Genomic DNA, 8,369 nt, shown 5'->3' on the forward strand with positions numbered 1-8,369 from the left:
AAATTTGCTGAACAATTGATAAAATATATATTTTTCTCTTTGTCACACATTAATACTGTACGTCTATTAAACTTAGAATGAGTTGCAGAAGAAAAGTATAAAATACCAAAAAAATATTTTACGCCCTCTCGTGGATTCTTTTCAAAATTTCGAAAAATTATCGATTTTGGAAGGGGAATTTCTCGAAAACCGCCAATAAAGGCAGCACTACGACACATTCGGAAAAAGTATATACCCTATAGATTTGATTTCACTATAACAAAACAGTGGCAGCATGTTTTGACTCGGCTACATATAATACCAAAATAGCGTGTATTCTCAGTTTTATAAACATTGTCGACGTAACAAATTTAATAGGGATTTGTATTTCAACTGAAGCTGCTGGAAAATTGATCAAATATATTTTTCTCTTTGTCACAAATGAATACTGTACGTTTATTAAACTAAGAATTAATTGGGAAAGTTTAAAATAAAAAAAAAAACATTTTACGCTCTCTCTAATGGGTTCTTTTCTGAATTCCGAAAAATAATCGTTTTTGAAAGGGCGATTTCTCGAAAACCGCCAATAAAGGCAGCACTACGACACATTCGGAAAAAAGCAAATACCTTTTAAATTCGACTTCACTATACCATAACAGTAGCAGCACGTTTTGACTTGGCCATTTATAATACCAAACATAGCGTATATCTCAAATATTTGAATAGCGTAGATGTTCACATATTTTGAAAAGGTTTGGTATTTCAAATAAACTCACCTAATATCGTAATATTCCGTTTTCTTACTTTTTCAAACACCGATACTGTGTGTTAATTAAACTTGGAATAAGATGCAAATTGTATGAAAAAGTGAAAAATGTCTTACAACCTATATATAATTTTTCAATTTCCCAAGCATGCCGTTTTTGGAGTGACGATTTCTCGGACAATGGCCAATAAAGGCAGCAATACGACACTTTTGGAGAATAGCAGATACGTTAAAGATTTGATTTCACCAAACCAGAACAGTAGCAGCACGTTTTGATCTGGCCATATTTAATACTAAACATAGCATATCATTTTCAATTTTATCAACTATGTATATGTAACATATTTAAAAACGGTTAAGTATTTCAACTAAATTTCATCAAACACTTTTCTCTCTTGGTCATACATCAAAACTGTACGTTCATTAAACTTGAAATTAGTGTGCAAATTTTAAGATGCCAAAAAATGATTTGCCCTCTAGTGGAGCCTTTTCGGAATTTCGAAAAATTATCGTTTTTGAAAGAGCGATTTCTCAAAAACCGCCAATAAAGGCAGCACTACGACACATTCGGAGTAAAGCAGATACCTTATAGATTTGATTTCATTATGTCAGAACAGTAGCAGCACGTTTTGACTTGGTCATATATGATACCAAACATAGTGTGTATTCAAAATGTTATAAACAATGCAGACGTAACATATTTAAAAACCGTTTGGTATTTCAACTAAATTTACTAGATAATTTATCAAACATCATTTTCTTTTGGTATACATACATACTGTACGTCCATTAAACTTGGAAGGAGTTGCGTAAAGTAGGAAATACCGAAAAAATAATTTTACGCCCTCTTGTGGATTTTTTTTGGAATTTCAAAATAATATCGTTTTTAAAAGGGCGATTTCTCAAAAATTGCCAATAAAGGCAGCACTACGACACATTCGGAGAAAAGCAGATATCTTATATATTTGATTTCATTATGTCAGAACAGTAGCAGCAAGTTTTGACTTGGCCATATATAATACCAAACATAGTGTGTATTCAAAAAGTTAAAAACAATGCAGACGTAACATATTCAAAAAACGTTTGGTATTTCAACTAAATTTCCTAGATGATTTATCAAACATCTTTTTCTCTTTGACATACATATATACTATACGTTCATTAAACTTGGAATAAGTTGCGGAAAGTATAAAATACCAAAAAGCATTTTACGTCCTTTTGTGAATTATTTTCAAAATTTCAAAAAATTATCGTTATTGAAATAGCGATTTCTCGAAAACCGCCAATAAAGGCAGCATTGCGACACATTTGGAGAGAAGCAGATACCTTATAGATTCGATTTTAATAAGTCAGAACAGTAGCAGCACGTTTTGACTTGGCCATATATAATTCCAAACATAGCGTATATTTTCAATTTCATTAAAAAATGTAGATGTGACATATTTAAAATCGGTTTGGTATTTCAACTAAATTTACTGGAAAATTCATCAAATACTTTCTTCTCTTGGGTATACAACAAAACTGTACGTTCATTAAACTTGGAATTAGTGTGCAAATCTTAAAATGTCAAAAAATGATTTGACGGGCTCTTGTGGATCCTTTTCGGAATTTCGAAAAATTATCGTTTTTGAAAGGGCGATTTCTCAAAAACCGCCAATAAAGGCAGCACTACGACACAGTCGGAGTAAAGCAGATACCTTATAGATTTGATTTCATTGTGTCAGAACAGTAGCAGCACGTTTTGACTTGGCCATATATAATACCAAACATAGTGTGTATTCAAAAAGTTATAAACAATGCAGACGTAACATATTCAAAAAACGATTGGTATTTCAACTAAATTTCCTAGATAATTTATCAAACATCTTTTTCTCTTGAACATACATATATACTATACGTTCATTAAACTTGGAATAAGTTGCGGAAAGTATAAAATACCAAAAAGCATTTAACGTCCTTTTGTGAATTATTTTCAAAATTTCAAAAAATTATCGTTATTGAAATAGCGATTTCTCGAAAACCGCCAATAAAGGCAGCATTGCGACACATTTGGAGAGAAGCAGATACCTTCTAGATTCGATTTTAATAAGTCAGAACAGTAGCAGCACGTTTTGACTTGGCCATATATAATTCCAAACATAGCGTATATTTTCAATTTTATTAAAAAATGTAGATGTGACATATTTAAAATCGGTTTGGTATTTCAACTAAATTTACTGGAAAATTCATCAAATACTTTCTTCTCTTGGGTATACAACAAAACTGTACGTTCATTAAACTTGGAATTAGTGTGCAAATCTTAAAATGCCAAAAAATGATTTGACGCGCTCTTGTGGATCCTTTTCGGAATTTCGAAAAATTATCGTTTTTGAAAGGGCGATTTCTCAAAAACCGCCAATAAAGGCAGCACTGCGACACAGTCGGAGTAAAGCAGATACCTTATAGATTTGATTTCATTGTGTCACAACAGTAGCAGCACGTTTTGACTTGGCCATATATAATACCAAACATAGCGTGTATTCAAACTTTTATAAACAATGCAGACGTAACATATTTAAAAACGGTTTGGTATTTCAACTAAATTTCCTAGATAATTTATCAAACATCTTTTTCTTTTGGACATACATATATACTGTACCTCCATTGAACTTGGAATGAGTTGCGGAAAGTATGAAATAACGGAAAATCATGTTTCGCCTTCTTGTTGATTATTTTCAAATTTTCGAAAAATTATCGTTTTTGAAATAGCGATTTCTCAAAAACCGCCAATAAAGGCAGCACTACGACACATTCGGAGAAAAGCAGATACCTTATAGATTCGATTTTATTATGTCAGAACAGTAGCAGCACGTTTTGACTTGGCCATATATAATACCAAACATAGCGTATAATTTTCAATTTTATCAACTATTTAGATGTAACATATTTAAAAACGGTTAGGTGTTTCAACTTAATTTACTGGATAATTCATCAAACACTTTTCTCTCTTGGTCATACATCAAAACTGTATGTTCATTAAACTTGGAATTATTGTGCAAATCCTAAAATGCCAAAAAATGATTTGACGCCCTCTTGTGGATTATTTTCGGAATTTCGAAAAATTATCGTTTCTGAAAGGGTGATTTCCCAAAAACCGCCAATAAAGGCATCACTACGACACATTCGGAGTAAAGCAGATACATTATAGATATGATTTCATTATGTCAGAACAGTAGCAGCACGTTTTGACTTGGTCATACATAATACCAAACGTAGCGTGTATTTAAATTTTTATAAACAATGCAGACGTAAGATATTTAAAAACGGTTTGATATTTCAACTAAATTTTCTAGATAATTTATCAAACATCTTTTTCTCTTGGACATACATATATATTATTCGTTCATTAAACTTGGAATAAGTTACGGAAAGTATAAAATACCAAAAAGCATTTTACGTCCTTTTGTGGATTATTTTCAAAATTTCAAAAAATTATCGTTTTTGAAAAGGCGATTTCTCAAAAACCGCCAATAAAGGCATCACTACGACACATTCGGAGTAAAGCAGATACCTTATAGATTTGATTTCATTATGTCAGAACAGTAGCAGCACGTTTTGACTTGGTCAAATATAATACCAAACATAGCGTGTATTCAAACTTTTATAAACAATGCAGACGTAACATATTTAAAAACGGTTTGGTATTTCAAATAAATTTCCTAGATAATTTATCAAACATCTTTTTCTCTTTGACATACATATATACTATACGTTCATTAAACTTGGAATAAGTTGCGGAAAGTATAAAATACCAAAAAGCATTTTACGTCCTCTTGTGGATTATTTTCAAAATTTCAAAAAATTATCGATATTGAAATAGCGATTTCTCGAAAACCGCCAATAAAGGCAGCATTACGACACATTTGGAGAGAAGCAGATACCTTATAGATTCGATTTTAATAAGTCAGAACAGTAGCAGCACGTTTTGACCTGGCCATATATAATTCCAAACATAGCGTATATTTTCAATTTTATTAAAAAATGTAGATGTGACATATTTAAAAACGGTTTGGTATTTCAACTAAATTTACTGGAAAATTCATCAAATACTTTCCTCTCTTGGGTATACAACAAAACTGTACGTTCATTAAACTTGGAATTAGTGTGCAAATCTTAAAATGCCAAAAATGATTTGACGCCCTCTTGTGGATTCTTTTCGGAATTTCGAAAAATTATCGTTTTTGAAAGCGCGATTTCTCAAAAACCGCCAATAAAGGCAGCACTACGACACATTCGGAGTGAAGCAGATACCTTATAGATTTGATTTCATTATGTCAGAACAGTAGCAGCACGTTTTGACTTGGCCATATATAATTTTATCAACTGTGTAGATGTAACATATTTAAAAACGGTTAGGTATTTCAACTTAATTTACTGGATAATTCACCAAACACTTTTCTCTCTTGGTCATACATCAAAACTGTATGTTCATTAAACTTGGAATAAGACGGCGAATCCTAAAATAACAAAAAATGATTTGACGCTCTCTTGTGGTGTTTTTTTGAAGTTTTGAAAAAATATCGTTTTTAAAAGGGCGATTTCTCAAAAACCGCCAATAAAGGCAGCACTACGACACATTCGGAGAAAAGAAAATACCATATAGATTTCATTTCATTATGTCAGAACAACAGCAGCACGTTTTTACTTGGCCATATATAATACCAAATATAACGTGTATTTACAATTTTATAAACAATGTACACGTAACATATTGTAAAAAGATTTTGTATTTTAACTAAATTTACTGGATAATTCATCAAACATCTTTTTTTTTGGTCGTACACCAATAATGAACGTTTCTTAAACTTGGAATAAGTTGCAAATTGTATAAAACAACAAAAAAATGACTTACGCCCCATAGTAATTTTGTTTAATATCTCGAACATACCGTTTTTGGAGTGGCGATTTCCACAAAACCGCCAATAAAGGCAGCACTACGACACATTCGAAGAAAAGCAGATACTCCATAGATTTTGTTGAAATACCAAACCATTTTTAAATATGTTACGTCTGCATTGTTTATAAAAGTTTGAATACACGCTATGTTTGGTATTATATATGGCGAAGCCAAAACGTGCTGCTACTGTTCTGACATAATGAAATCAAATCTATAAGGTATCTGCTTTACTCCGAATGTGTCGTAGTGCTGCCTTTATTGGCGGTTTTTGAGAAATCGCTCTTTCAAAAACGATAATTTTTCGAAATTCTGAAAAGCATCCACAAGAGGGCGTCAAATCATTTTTGGCATTTTAAGATTTGCACACTAATTCCAAGTTTAATGAACGTACAGTTTTGTTGTATACCCAAGTAAAGAAAGTATTTGATGAATTTTCCAGTAAAATTTAGTTGAAATACCAAACCCTTTTTAAATATGTCACATCTACATTTTTTAATAAAATTGAAAATATACGCTATGTTTGGAATTATATATGGCCTAGTCAAAACGTGCTGCTCCTGTTCTGACATATTAATATCGAATCTATAAGGTATCTGCTTCTCTCCAAATGTGTCGTAGTGCTGCCTTTATTGGCGGTTTCCGAGAAATCGCTATTTCAATTACGATAATTTTTTGAAATTTTGAAAATAATCCACAAGAGGACGTAAAATGCTTTTTGGTATTTTATACTTTCCGCAACTTATTCTAAGTTTAATGAACGTATAGTATATATGTATGTCCAAGAGAAAAAGATGTTTGATAAATTATCTAGGAAATTTATTTGAAATACCAAACCGTTTTTAAATATGTTACGTCTGCATTGTTTATAAAAGTTTGAATACACGCTATGTTTGGTATTATATATGGCCAAGTTAAAACGTGCTGCTACTGTTCTGACATAATGAAATCAAATCGATAAGGTACCTGCTTTACTCCGAATGTGTCGTAGTGTTGCCTTTATTGGCGGTTTTTGAGAAATCGCCCTTTCAAAAACGATATTTTTTTTAAAACTTCGAAAAAAATCCACAAGAGGGCGTCAAATCATTTTTTGTTATTTTAGGATTCGCCGTCTTATTCCAAGTTCAATGAACATACAGTTTTGATGTATACCCAAGAGAGAAAAGTGTTTGATGAATTATCCAGTAAATTAAGTTGAAATACCTAACCGTTTTTAAACATGTTACATCTACATAGTTGATAAAATTGAAAATTATACGCTATGTTTGGTATTATATATGGCCAAGTCAAAACGTGCTGCTACTGTTCTGACATAATGAAATCAAATCTATAAGGTATCTGCTTTACTCCGAATGTGTCGTAGTGCTGTCTTTATTGGCGGTTTTTGAGAAATCACCCTTACAAAAACGATAATTTTTCGAAATTCCGAAAAGGATCCACAAGGAGCGTCAAATCATTTTTTGACATTTTAAGATTTGCACACTAATTCCAAGTTTAATGAACGTACAGTTTTGTTGTATACCCAAGAGAAGAAAGTATTTGATGAATTTTCCAGTAAATTTAGTTGAAATACCAAACCGTTTTTAAATATGTCACATCTACATTTTTTAATAAAATTGAAAATATACGCTATGTTTGGAATTATATATGGTCAAGTCAAAACGTGCTGCTACTGTTTTGACATATTAAAATAGAATCTATAAGGTATCTGCTTTTCTCCAAATGTGTCGTAATGCTGCCTTTATTGGCGGTTTTCGAGAAATCGCTATTTCAATAACGATAATTTTTTGAAATTTTGAAAATAATCCACAAAAGGACGTAAAATGCTTTTTGGTATTTTATACTTTCCGCAACTTATTCCAAGTTTAATGAACGTATAGTATATATGTATGTCCAGGAGAAAAAGATGTTTGATAAATTATCTAGGAAATTTATTTGAAATACCAAACCGTTTTTAATTATTTTACGACTGCATTGTTTATAAAAGTTTGAATACACGCTATGTTTGGTATTAGATATGGCCGAGTCAAAACGTGCTGCTACTGTTCTGACATAATAAAATCAAATCTATTAGGTATCTGCTTTACTCCGAATGTGTCGTAGTGTTGCCTTTATTGGCGGTTTTCGAGAAATCGCTATTTCAATTACCATAATTTTTTGGAATTTTGAAAGTAATCCACAAGAGGACGTAAAATGCTTTTTGGTATTTTATACTTTCCGCAACCTTTTTCCAAGTTTAATGAACGAATAGTATATATATATGTCCAAGAGAAAAAGATGTTTGATAAATTATCTAGAAAATTTAGTTGAAATATCAAACCGCTTTTAAATATGTTACGTCTGCATTTTTTATAACAGTTTAAATACACGCTATGTTTGGTATTATATATGACCAAGTCAAAACGTGCTGCTACTGTTCTGACATAATGAAATCAAATCTATAAGGTATCTGCTTTACTCCGAATGTGTCGTAGTGATGCCTTTCTTGGCGGTTTTTGAGAAATCGCCTTTTCAAAAACGATAATTTTTTGAAATTTTGAAAATAATCCACAAGAGGACGTAAAATGCTTTTTAGTATTTTATACTTTCCGTAACTTATTCCAAGTTTATTGAACGAATAGTATATATGTATGTCAAAGAGAAAAAGATGTTTGATAAATTATCTAGAAAATTTAGTTGAAATAGCAAACC

The sequence above is a fragment of the Styela clava genome, chromosome 2, assembly GCF_964204865.1.
Source record: "Styela clava chromosome 2, kaStyClav1.hap1.2, whole genome shotgun sequence".
NCBI lineage: Eukaryota > Metazoa > Chordata > Ascidiacea > Stolidobranchia > Styelidae > Styela > Styela clava.